The sequence below is a fragment of the Stigmatopora nigra genome, chromosome 22, assembly GCF_051989575.1.
Source record: "Stigmatopora nigra isolate UIUO_SnigA chromosome 22, RoL_Snig_1.1, whole genome shotgun sequence".
In the NCBI taxonomy this organism is placed as follows: Eukaryota; Metazoa; Chordata; class Actinopteri; order Syngnathiformes; family Syngnathidae; genus Stigmatopora; species Stigmatopora nigra.
The window spans coordinates 8,566,699-8,579,083 of record NC_135529.1 but is presented as its reverse complement, the minus strand read 5'-3'; the positions used below and the strand labels follow the sequence as shown (position 1 = coordinate 8,579,083).

General features: G+C 40.0%; 1 protein-coding gene across 4 annotated transcripts in view; it reads left to right on the top strand.

Annotated features, from left to right (window-relative positions):
* Positions 1-12,385, top strand: part of LOC144215582 (semaphorin-4C-like) — a 221,232-nt gene that overhangs the window by 144,881 nt on the left and 63,966 nt on the right. For 2 of the 4 annotated variants that reach the window (XR_013330450.1, XM_077744618.1), the window contains exon 1: positions 4,222-4,710. The gene's annotated coding sequence lies outside the window, so the exon portion shown is untranslated. Of the gene's footprint in view, positions 1-641; positions 792-4,221; positions 4,711-12,385 lie in introns of those variants that run through there. The other 2 variants (XM_077744620.1, XM_077744619.1) reach the window with 2 other exon arrangements.

Here is a 12,385-nt window from a genome sequence, read left to right as displayed (position 1 = left end):
GGACACTAAATTGCCCCTAAGTATGAGCGTAAATAGTTGTTTGTCTCCTTGTGCCATGCAATTGGCTGGCCACCAATTCAGGGTGCTAGCTGGGATGGGCTCCAGCACCCCCTGCGACCCTTGTGAGGATAAAGTGGTTCAGAAAATGAGATGGGTTAAAAACCAAATCATGAAAATGGGTTTACCAGGACCATCAATTTTTTATTAATTTTTTTATTGTTGTTTGTTTCCCCTGTGCCCTGCGATTGGCTGGCCACCAATTCAGGGTATCCCTGCCTCTGGCCCAAAGTCAGTTGTGATAGGCTCCAGCACCCCCTGCAACCCTAGTGAGGATAAAGCAGTTCATAAGATGAAATGAAAAATATAGCAAATGGATCCCAAAACTAAGCAATTACAACTTCCTCACTCATAACTAGATCATCAAACTATGCATTGCATTTTTTCTAACATCAACCATGCACCTTTTATAGGTATTCCATGGGTGAGAAGTGTCATAGTGAAAGAAGGTTGTAGTTGTGAAGTTTTAAAAATATCTTGGGACGTTTAGACAGCAATTACAGCAGTCCAGAAGAGGCTAAGTCAGCTGAGTGTGGTGAGAAGGAGCAGAAAAGAAATGACCTGTTGCTGCTCTTCTTTTACAGGGTAGAAGACACCACCCTCAACATTGCACAAAAGTGGTGGGAGGAGCTTTCCTTCCTTCCTTCCAATAAGAGCTTCCTTCCTTGTGATTGTTTAGCAACAACTTCCTGGTCACATGCATCCATTTGAACTAAAAATGCCATCTTTGAAAGGTAATACATTATGGATTGTTCTCAGTCAACCCGATATGTTGTAACCGGCACCAACAGAACTGTGTTGCTTAGCCAAAAATAAATAATGCTGATATATTATGTATTTAACCTTACTGGTGATTCTATAACAGACACTTTGTTAGAATTCTGTTCGGCTGGTTTGCTCAGTTGAGTTTTTACATTAGTGACTAATTTGTCCTTGCATATTGTCAAGGCTTGTCATGCAAGGTTATAGCAAAAGGTTTTAGCTTTCAGTGTCTCGACAGTGATGCACAATGAGTCATAAACCAAAATGCGGATGAATTTGAGGCTTCTTCCATCACTGTGATTGCAGGCTTTTAAACAAAAACAAACAAAAAAAAGAATTGAAGGTCCTGGAAACCTGTTTTCATGATTTGGTTCTCATTTCATCTCATTTTTTGAGCCACTTTATCCTCACTAAGGGTGGCAGGGGGTGCTGGAGACTATCCCAGCTGACACTCTGAATTGGTGGCCAGCCAATCGTAGGGCACAAGGAGACAAACAACCATTCACACTCATACTCATACCTAGGGGCAATTTAGAGTGTCCAATCAACCTACCATGCATGTCCTTGGAATGTGGGAGGAAACTGGAATACCTGGAGAAAACCCACACAGGCCCGGGGAGAACTCCACACAGGTGGACCAACTTGGATTTGAACCCAAGTCCCTGTCCGTGAGGCCTGATTTGGTTCTAAATAAATTAAATATATTTGAAAACTGGAGCTGTAAAAAGTACTATAAGCAGAACTTTTTAAGGGCAGACCTGAATGAGGTCCTGAATCTCCCAACAATGGCAGATCCATGAGTTTCTGATATGCCCCGCCCATTTTATGAAGACTAAACAGTGACAATTTGACGCAATTGCAACCTCCACATGCTTTATTAGGAGACCAAGCTATGTCTACATACAAGTTACATCCGCCTCACTCGCAAAAAATAACAAATAGAAATAAAAAGCATCTACACTTTAGTTTTTATATGTATATTATGTGGAAAGCAGGAAAATCCAAATTATCCCACGCTTCTAGGAAGCCTTAGAGGCAAGTCTTGCACTGTATGAAAGTGGTCGACTATAACATTCCCCTGGTTGAATTTCTAAAAGTGCTCTCCCAGGTAATTGAATCAACAACAACAAAACAATAGAGGCGCTTCGGTGTAATAAAAGCAATTGCAAGACATATTTTATAAATATATATTTCTTTCAGGGAGTCAATTATATGAAGGGAGAGCCTATACACATCAAATAAAAGCATGCAAAACTGGACTGAGAAACAAATGCATATGGAAGAGCAAGCTGACATTTGGGAAAATTTGATATCGAGTCGATATAAATCCGTAAACTTCCTTCGTTCCTTCCTTCCTTCACCTTTTGTTTCACTCATCTGGAAATATGTGGTTAGAACCATGAGTTTTTCTGTACTGTGACAAACTTACCTGACCTTTATGCACTGCTTGGTGGGAAAAAAAATAAGCTTTAGGATGTCAAACTGGCTTTTGATGCTAACAGAAAATGCTAACTGCAAAAAAATAGTAATGTGTTGTCATTTCTTAGGGGGTGGATGGCATTTATTATGCAGTAATCACATTTAAAAGTAGTTTATATTATAGTTTTGACTTTTACTTAGCAATTGGAAACATGAATAGCCAACATGTATGCAGTATATACAGTAAATATCACTTAAAGGGATGCTGATTGGTCATTTTTAATTTGGCATAAATGTGTATAGGAAATGATATCAGATGACCAAATGCCTAATTTGAGACCTGTTGCTTTAAATTTTTGCTTCCGGAATTAAACTTATCTTTGGTTTGCAGGAACCTGAAAATAGTGTAATGTTATGGTGGCATAAATATGGATTTAGTTACTAAATGTTGTTCTTTGTGTTCTTATTCAAAGAGAACCAAATTTAACAGGATTCTTTTTCCATCATGAATCAAACATTTTGTCACATGCTGTTTCATAATGAGATCCTATGGTTCCTAGATGTTGTTCTTTTTGTTCTTATTCAAAGAGAACCAAATTTAACAGGATTTCTTTTTTTTCCCATCATAAATGCAACATTTTTGTCCACATACTGTTTTTTTAATGTGATGTTACTGCCCTGCCTTTAACGAGACCCCAAATAATTGTAGTGGAGACCAAAATGACTGAACAGCTGACCAAGCTAACAACTTGAATTGAATAGAATTGAATTGGTTGCCAGCCAATCGCATGGCACACACAGAGAATGACCAATCACACACACCTTGGGACAATATGAAGTGCTCAATCAGCCTGCCATGTGTGTTTGTGTGAACCCCTAACCCACGTACACACATGTATCTATTATAGTCTTTATAGGCTGTAAAACATATGGCCCGTGGGCCAAAAGTGGCCCATTAGGGGGCCGATCCCCTGCTTTTTTTTGACTCAGGTGTTGTAAAACTAGAATTTTGTGAGTTCTGAGAGTAAGTGCGCTGTCTTATTCAGTCTGTCAACCCCTAGCATCAAGTGGTGTCAAACATATGGCCCGTGGGACAAAAGTGGCCCATTAGGGGGCCCGATCCCCGGCTTTTTTTGACTCGGGTGCCGTAAAACTAGAATTTTGTGAGTAAGTGTGCTGCCATATTCAGTTTGTCGACCCCTGGCATCAAGTGGTGTCAAACATATGGCCCGTGGGCCAAAAGTGGCCCATTGGGGGGCCGATCCCCGGCTTTTTTTGACTCAGGTGTCGCAAAACTAGAATTTTGTGCGTTCTGAGAGTAAGTACGCTCTCTTATTCAGTCTGTCGACCCCTGGCATCAAAACTGTGCGATCAATTTGAGCTAATGTGTTAACAATAAATGCTAAAATCCCCCAAAACTAAGAGGAACTCACCAAAAATCAACAGAAAGCGAGCAACACACAAAAATCTGCCTGTAAATCCCCCCCAAAACAATAGAAAATGAATAAAAACTAACCCCTAACAACGATATCGGTCCAATTAAACTTTAACTGACTCTGAAACAGAAAACCCAATGAGTTAAAATCCTATTTTTTTAAACTTCAGTGCCAACTCTACCCCTTGCCAATTGCTCATTTGGAACTCTGTGAAAAGGGACCAGGGACGTGTTAAAATAAAGGTCATACAGCAGGTTGGGGAGCGCCTCCTGAACAAGCCTTCGCTTAACACACACACAAAGGAAGTGGTCTTCACCGGGTAGCTAATGACCACTGGGGGCCCCTCGCCACTGTGTTGGGGTCCTTGTTCACAGAGTCCAATGGGCGGGGATCCATTTATATCTGCCTAGAAGAAGAAAAAAATCACCCATGTCCTGCTGCGATGCGTGCAGTAGAAGCACACGCTCTAGCACACACATACGCGCGCACACACATACGCGCGCACACACATATGCCCACGTATGCACACACAAATGCACGCACATTCCCTATTGGACACTCGTTTTTGAGGCTGCCACAGCGACACATGCAACATCGACGTATGCTTTCATTCTGGAACTTCTCGAGATGCGATCTTTCCAACTCCTTTAAGACTAAGGATTTTAAAATCGCACTCTGTTTTCTGTCCCTTTTTTCTCCTCCTCCTTTTCCTCCTCTTCCTCCTCCTTCTAGTTTCCTGTTACAAAGCCTGGGAGGGAGTTAAGCGCACAGCCCCCGATTCGACGTAGAAACTAAATGACTGGGATCTAAAAGCCCTTCATTTTCTACGTCGTTTTATAGCCAGAGGAGACTAAAGAAGGAGAAACGACAAGACAACGGGACATCGGTGAGGATGTGGAATGATTTATAACTCGGAAAAAAAGAAGAGAAACTAAACGGCTGCTCAGAGGAGAGGAGGAGGGCGACAGTTTGGGTCTTCGGTTGAAGAAACGCGCAGCATCGCTTCAATCAAACACGTTGAAATGGTCATAAAAAGGTAAGTTTTGTCCTCGTGGTGATGGTTTATAGTGGTATGTTTGAATCTCACCTGTTTTCTTTTTGTGCTGCATGGAAAGCGATGGTATGCATGTTTGATGTTTTGATTTTTTTGGGGGGGTAACGGTTTTTTTCGGGTCTTTCGTTGTGGTACAACTTTATGTCCATTCATAGCGCAGTGTAAACAAAGCGCACTGCGGTCAGTAGCCGTTGGAGAGGATTTAACTCATAAGCATATATCATTTTAAATTGGAATTGTCAGAGATGTTTTTTTTCTCTCGGATTCCTAGATTGGTTGTTCCTTGTCTTGTCTATTGGAGATGGTCTATTAGGATGTTGACACATTTCGAGTTTGATTGTCAGAGAACTTTTGGTCGCTTTTTTTATTGATACTGATTAAATCAACAGTTTTCTTATCTGGGAGATGCTTTTTCGACTATAAGGTTTCTTGATTGAAGCGCAGTGGGGGAAAGTCATCATCCTGGATGTCCTCTGAAATTCGTTTTTGTCCGTTGAAATAGCGTTAGATGTCGATTTAAATCATAAGAAACATATTTTTGTGATTTAACGACCTGTTGTCCCTCTTTTTTGTCTCAATGGGAAAAGTATTAGCCCTTTTATAGGCATTGGTGCTTGAAATAAATGCTTCAATCCAATAAAAACACCCGTATCACATTAATTTAGACCATAATCTTATTCATTCATTTTTCTGAATCGCTCAGTTTCACAAGGGTCGTGGGGGGTGCTGAAGTATATCCCAGCTAACTATACTGGCAACCAGCAGGGGACAGCCAATTGCAGAACACAGTGAGACGGACAGCCGCCATAATATTGACATTTAGTATATAAGTGTGACTATATGACCCGAGTTGTGATGTCCACATATGTGGAGGAAAGAAAAAAATCTCATGTAAAATGAGTAAAAACAGAAATATACTCTTTTATGGCCTCTAATATTATTCCAAATGTTTATGTTATGTGTTCTGACTCATTTAAATTGGGAAGAAGGGCTGTGCGTGTTAATCTTTGAGTTGGATTGGATGTTGCTAGGCGTCCAATCAATTTTATTTAAGAGAGATGGCAGCCTGGTGGATGAGTGGTTAGCGTTTCGGCCTAAGAATAGGTTCAAATCCAGGTTGGTGCACCTTTGTGGAGTTTGCATGTTCTCTCCGGGCTTATGTGGGTTTTCTCTGGGTACTCTGGTTTCCTCCCACATTCCAAAGACGTGCATGGTAGGCTGATTGGACACTAAATTGACCTTAGTGTGAGCGGGAATGGTTGTTTGTCTCCTTGTGCCCTGTGATTGGCTGCCCACCAATTCAGGATGTCCCCCACTTCTGGCCCGAACTCTGCTGGGATAGGCTCCAGCACCCCTTGTGACCCTAGTGAGGATAAAGCGGTTCAGAAAATGAGATGAGATGGCAGTGGTCAACTACTGTCAGTACTGAAAATGGATTGGCTGTCGAGCACCGTCATTGGCAGCCAATGAGTTAAATGAGTGCCTTATTAAGGGTTAGCTTTGCTTGAGTGATTATTGTAATTATGGAGGTGGGGGCAGGCGTCCACTTATGGACAGCAAGGAGGTTTTTTTTTTCTTCTTACGAGAAAAAAAAAGTGGTGGCTTGGAGGGGCTTTCTTTTACAAGCCGAATGGTGCCAGTGCTTGTTAACTAACAGACAACGTGGGAGGGGCGGAGGCTTTTGTTTCCTGGGGAGGGGGTTGGTTGCCATAGACAGTAATGTTTATGGTATGGAGGAGGTAGGATGTCTTAATTTGACTGCTTTTTGAATTTATAGTTTACTTCCTGTGTGACATAGGGTCACATGGTTTTTGGTTCTCATCAGTTCATTTTATCAGTGAAAATGTTATAGAGGTTTCCTATGGGTTTTCCTTTAGTCCCAAAATCTTAGTTTCATTGAAGATTTAGTGTTCTGTGATTGAATGGCGACCAATCTTGGGTGTACCATGCTTCTCACAGACACTCAGTTGTGACATGCTCCTCCAGCTCACCTAATAAGAGCAAGTTGTAACAATTTAAAGTTAGCAAAAGGATTTTGAATAAAACCAGTGTATTTCAATATCCCGTGTGGTTGCTCACAGTTTTGGATTTGCCGTTACAGAGGATAATCCAACCCAAATTCTGTTTACTTCTGTAATTTGTCAAGTCAAATTGGAAAACCCCTTAAAAATAGACTTAATCCTTGTGTATGAATAAACAGAGTAGATTATGTTAGATTGAGAAAGGTTAAAGAAGGCTTTCATCAGGAGGTAGTAAATCACTTGCCCACCCCTGTCATGCAAATGATTCTCAGTTTGAGAGAAAATCCTTAAAATCCACTTTTTATTGCACGATACACAACACACACACACATTGACACGGAGGTAGCAGTTGGCCCCGGATGTTAATGACTCAATGGAGAGCGTCGATAGGACTCCTGCCGGCTTGATATCTTCATTGTAGGACGCACAATAGGCTCCACATCCTGACAGCTAGCCTCCTTTCCATGTTGCCTGATGTACCTTTTGTATTTTTTCTCTTTCACACTCGCAGATCCAAGCATGCATTAGTCTTAGAATATATACATCTATATTCACTAGTCCCATGACCAAAAGACCACATGCAACAGACCCGTCTATAAGTGTACATGTTCTTGTAGTTCCGTTTCATCAATTGTGCTACTCCATTCGACACCAATCAGTGTGAATATGTCATTCCCTTTAAAGGGAGTACATTGATAGTCCTTGACATGACAAGAAAATGATTTTCCCACATTAGAAATGTGAATGCATGCAAAGTATAACAACATGTCCTTGTGTAACCACAAACGGATGTAGTCAAGTTTTTGCCTGCTTGAGTATAGCTTCCCTCATTAGAAAAACACAGCCCTCTTTTGGTACTATGATGGATGGGGATTCAATTCAATTATTCAGATCCTCATAAGGGTCAGTACCGGTCTGCATTAGGCCAGAGGCTGCGTACATTCTGGACTGGTCACCAGCCAGTTGCAGTACAAAACAATGAATTGATCATAAGTCGTTTTTCAACTGTGCAGAAGGGATAATTAATTGATCATGTTTGAAAATTGGTGCTCGGACGTTTGGTCGCCGGTCTTTTGGTCCCTTTTGGTCCTCGGTCTTTTGGTCGCCAATCAAATGATGACGGAGTTTACTGTTGAAGCCAGCTTTCAAAATTATATTCATGAGAGAGAGTTTGATATCTAAGAGAGAGTGTTTAATATCTAAGAGAGAGAGGTTAATATCTAAGTAGTTTAATATCTAAGTACATTTGACCGGCGACCAAACGTCCGGTCACGATTAAAATTAGGTCCAATTGTACCGCATATCTCGACTGAAAAGGTTCTGTAGTCTCATCTTGGTTAAAGTTCCAAGAAGAAAACACAACATCATCTACGCGACATCCATCCATCTCATTAAAATTCATATTAGAAATTAACTAGTCAACTAAACACACATTCATGATATTAATATCGCCCAATGGAGTTTCTCCATCTGTTCGTGAGTGCCCATCATCCTATTGCCTTCACCTCTGTTGGTTTTCAATTTTCCCCATGTGTACACATACTCTATGTGACAGAAACTGTGTGTTTTGACACCAAAGGGTCAACATTGCATCATGTCCGCTACATCGCCTCTGTGCCAGATGTCTCCTGCCTGCTCTATGTTTAATTGTCATCAGTGTGTCACATGCATCACGTCAACGCAACAGATACGGCAGTCCGCGTGGCGAGCAGCTGAATTCACAGTAAACTCCCGTGATAATAGGACTTTTCCAGCTTATATAACAATTTGCGGTGAAGATCACACACAACCTATTCAGTCTTTGTTCAAGCCTGATATGTCTCAAAATGATATACCGTATTTTCACGACTATAAGGCGCACCCTCAATGAATGATTTTTTTTCATATATAAGGCGCACTGTATTATAAGGCGCACTGTCTATTTTGGAGAAAATTTAAGACTTAAGTGCACCTTATAGTCTTGAAAATATGGTAATTGCTATTGACTTCCAGGTTTGAAGCACTCACTACACAGTCACCTCTAGAGCCAGCCATTGTTGATGTTTTGATTTTTTTGTATAAAATTTTGCAGTGGGGGAGGAGCTATATGATGGAAGATGTTGTAAACTAAGATGGCACCTGCATATTTAACAGTATTGTTTCAGTTCAGGCGTTTGTGTTTTTTTAATATCCGACAGTGGTTGTTTTTTGTTTTTGATTTTCTGTTTTTTTTCCCCCATATATAAGGCGCACTGGATTATAAGGCGCACTGTCTATTTTGGAGAAAATTTAAGACTTTTAAGTGCGCCTTATAGTCGTGAAAATACGGTAATATAGTTTGAAAGGGTGAAAAACATTTTGCTGAGCGGCAGAAGTATCATAAACAAAGGGCTTGCACCGTTGATGGTTTGATGAATTTAATTTAGACATTTAAAAAAGCACACACGTCTTTTGTAAAGTATGATGCAAATTCACTGTGACATGTACCAAGCGATAGTTCAGGCTAGGCCAGATGCAAGTCTGGAGAGTTGAACAGATGGGTCGTGCACATTGAAATCTTGGTGTGCGTGTGTGTTTGTGTTTTCTGCCAGCGGGTTAACAACTGGAGATAAGGTTGGGCTGGACAGCCTTATGTTTAGAGATGCAGGCAAACAAGCCGTTTGTTACAATAATGGGATTTGTCAAGGTGTACTTGAATGTGCCCGTGTTATTGGTATTGCTGATTGGTTCGTTATGAAGGTGCATACACTTACTAGACACTTCATCTGGTACTCCGTTACACAGCTAAGATACTTAAAGAGTTAAAGCAGGGGTTGAGGACCTATGGCTCGGGTAGAAGCATATCTTGTTGATATTAAATAATGGATATCGCGTAACTGTCTGAGTTAGACCTTTCCAATTCTTATTGTTTTGTACTATTTAGTTATTTAATGCATATTCTATAGCAGGGGTAGGGAACTTGCGGCTTGGGATCCATGTAGCTCTTTTGATGGGTGCATTTGGCTCTTTGCTAACCTGTGAGTTAAAATATGGAAATTGCTGGTGACAGAACTGAGATATTACATCTAGAACTGCTTTAATCTTCATATTTTTTGCAGTAGACTCTTCTGGAATGCATCTTCTGATTGATTAGCAACAGCATAAGAATCTTTTTAAAGAAAATTCATGTTTTTCCACTTTAAAAGTGGTGAAATTACAAAAAAAAATTTGAAAAGGCACTTGTTTACATGTATGTATTTTGACTTTTAAATTCGTAGTATGGCTCACAAGGAATAACTTTGGAAAATATGAGTTGTTTGTGGCTCTCTTAATTAAAAAGGTTCCCGACCCTTGAGTTAAAGTATTGCATCTTAGCTTAGGTTAAACTGTATCACATATTCTGCCTCTACATTGACAGAAGTATTGTTAAGAGTGTACTGATGTTGTCAGGAAAGAAATTGGTTTTAAAAAAAAAAGTCATCCAAAGTGGTGTTGAACGGCAATTCATCATCATGCTGAGACATCTTTTATTTAAATACACATCCGAATGAGTTATGTAAAAATTCCACAAAGAACACAGAGCAAAGGAAACGATATTACAGTCAAATCAAAAGCTTTTCGACCCCTTTCTCACAGTACACTGCACAAACTGCAGTCCACTCCGAGCACTTTAACTAACGCCTGTTGAGACATTTCTGTCAGGCCTCTTGATGAAGAATCCTGTGATTTTGGCAGGGGCTGTGATTGCAGTTGTTGCGAGACAAGACGCTTTTGCTCCTCTGGCAACTTATACTTCACTTTGATCTGTCTCTCTCTCTTTCAGTCTGACTCTGTCTCTCTTTCTATCCGTCAGTACATCCCTCCAAGTACTTGTTTTTCCTCACTGCAGGTAGCCTACCGGGGTCCTTTTTTTTGCATGGCCAGAGAGTAGGCACTTAGCACTCATAGAGCTCAAATGGAATTGATCAGACAAGTGCACGGTCAGCATATTTTTTTTGAAGCCAATGTGCCTCGGGAAAGTAGTGTAATAAACCGTATGGTGTCTCTAATTGCACTGCTTTTTTTTGCTTTAAATGTCCTAGTAGAAGCAAATCAATTCAGTTAAATTAAATGAATTGGAGTCGGTATAGTCTTCCAAAAAGGCTTTTGTAGACTCAAATTATAAAGCATATGGTTTAATAAATATTTGTTGCTTTCAATGAATGATGTAAACCTTGTTCCTGAAGAAATCAATAAATTAATAAACCTCCAGGGTAGACTGTTTTCCATGGAAGTCATACCAATGGAAAATTCAATATGGCGCACCCAAGTGATTCTTTGGGGCAAATTAGAAGAGTACCGTATTTTCACGACTATAAGGTGCACCGCATTATAAGGCGCACCCTCAATGAATTACTTTTTTCCATATATAAGGCGCACTGGATTATAAGGCGCACTGTCTATTTTGGAGAAAAATTAATACTTTTAAGTGCGCCTTATAGTCGTGAAAATACTATAATTGCTACTGACTTCCAGGTACGAAGCACTCACTACTTTACAGTCACCTCTAGAGCCAGCCATTGTTGATGTTTTGGATTTTTTTTGTTTAAAATCTTGCAGTGGGGGAGGAGCTATATGATGGAAGATGTTGTAAACTAAGATGGCATTTGCATATTTAACAGTATTTTTTCAGTTCAGGCGTTTGTGTTTTTTTAATATCCGACAGTGGTGGTTTTTCGTTTTTGGTTTTCTGTTTTTTCCATATATAAGGCGCACTGTGTATTTTGGAGAACATTTAAGACTTTTAAGTGCGCCTTATAGTCGTGAAAATACAGTATACAAACTCAGATCAAGCCAATCTTTTTACAATTTGAATATTTTATGGGATAAGCCTGTTCTTTCTGACTAGTAATTTTCAGGCTGATTGGTGTCATTTTTTAAACAAATTGATTCCTAATCCTGCGACTGTTATTAGACATGTTTGGTTGGTTATATGGAAGCTATGGATGAAGTGTATATAGAAGCTTTTTTGGGGCTCTTCCAAGTGAATGCACTTTTGCATAATGTATGAATCTTAGATGGAAGTAGAGGAGAGGGCTGACCTGTTTGTTTCTTACCAGCTGACCACTGTCGGCCATCTGCTTTCTACCAGTCGTGGCTTCATTTTTTTGTCTCTTAAGATAGAATCCATCACTTTTTTCATTCGATTTAATAACAAATGTTTTTACCTATCATCATATGCTATTCCCAGACTGTTTTAAAAGCGAATATTTTTTGGCTCACCCCTGTAAAAAAAGCACAAGTACTGACCTTTTAAGATGTGTACCACTATAAATGTTACAATTTATGTCTGATCTGAATGTTCTCTCAAAATGTGCAAAGTTATAAAGCTTTAGTCGGGGAGGTCATTTCATCAGCGTTTTCTAAGCCGCATTGACATTACAGGATTTAAAATGGGCGTCAGGGTTTTTCACTGTTCACTGTTGGATTTCCACTCTTAGGTCCGTTTTTTACGATATACCTTATATGAGGTAAGATAAGTGGCTGGAGACCAGTATTACGAGAAGTTTTATTTTGTCTGGGTCTCAATGGCACCTGCTCTAGTTTTTTTTTTTACTGGAAACATCTTTTTGAATAGAATACAGAAATGTGTGTCAAAGTGGCGGCCCGGGGGCCAAATCGGGCCCGCCGCATCATTT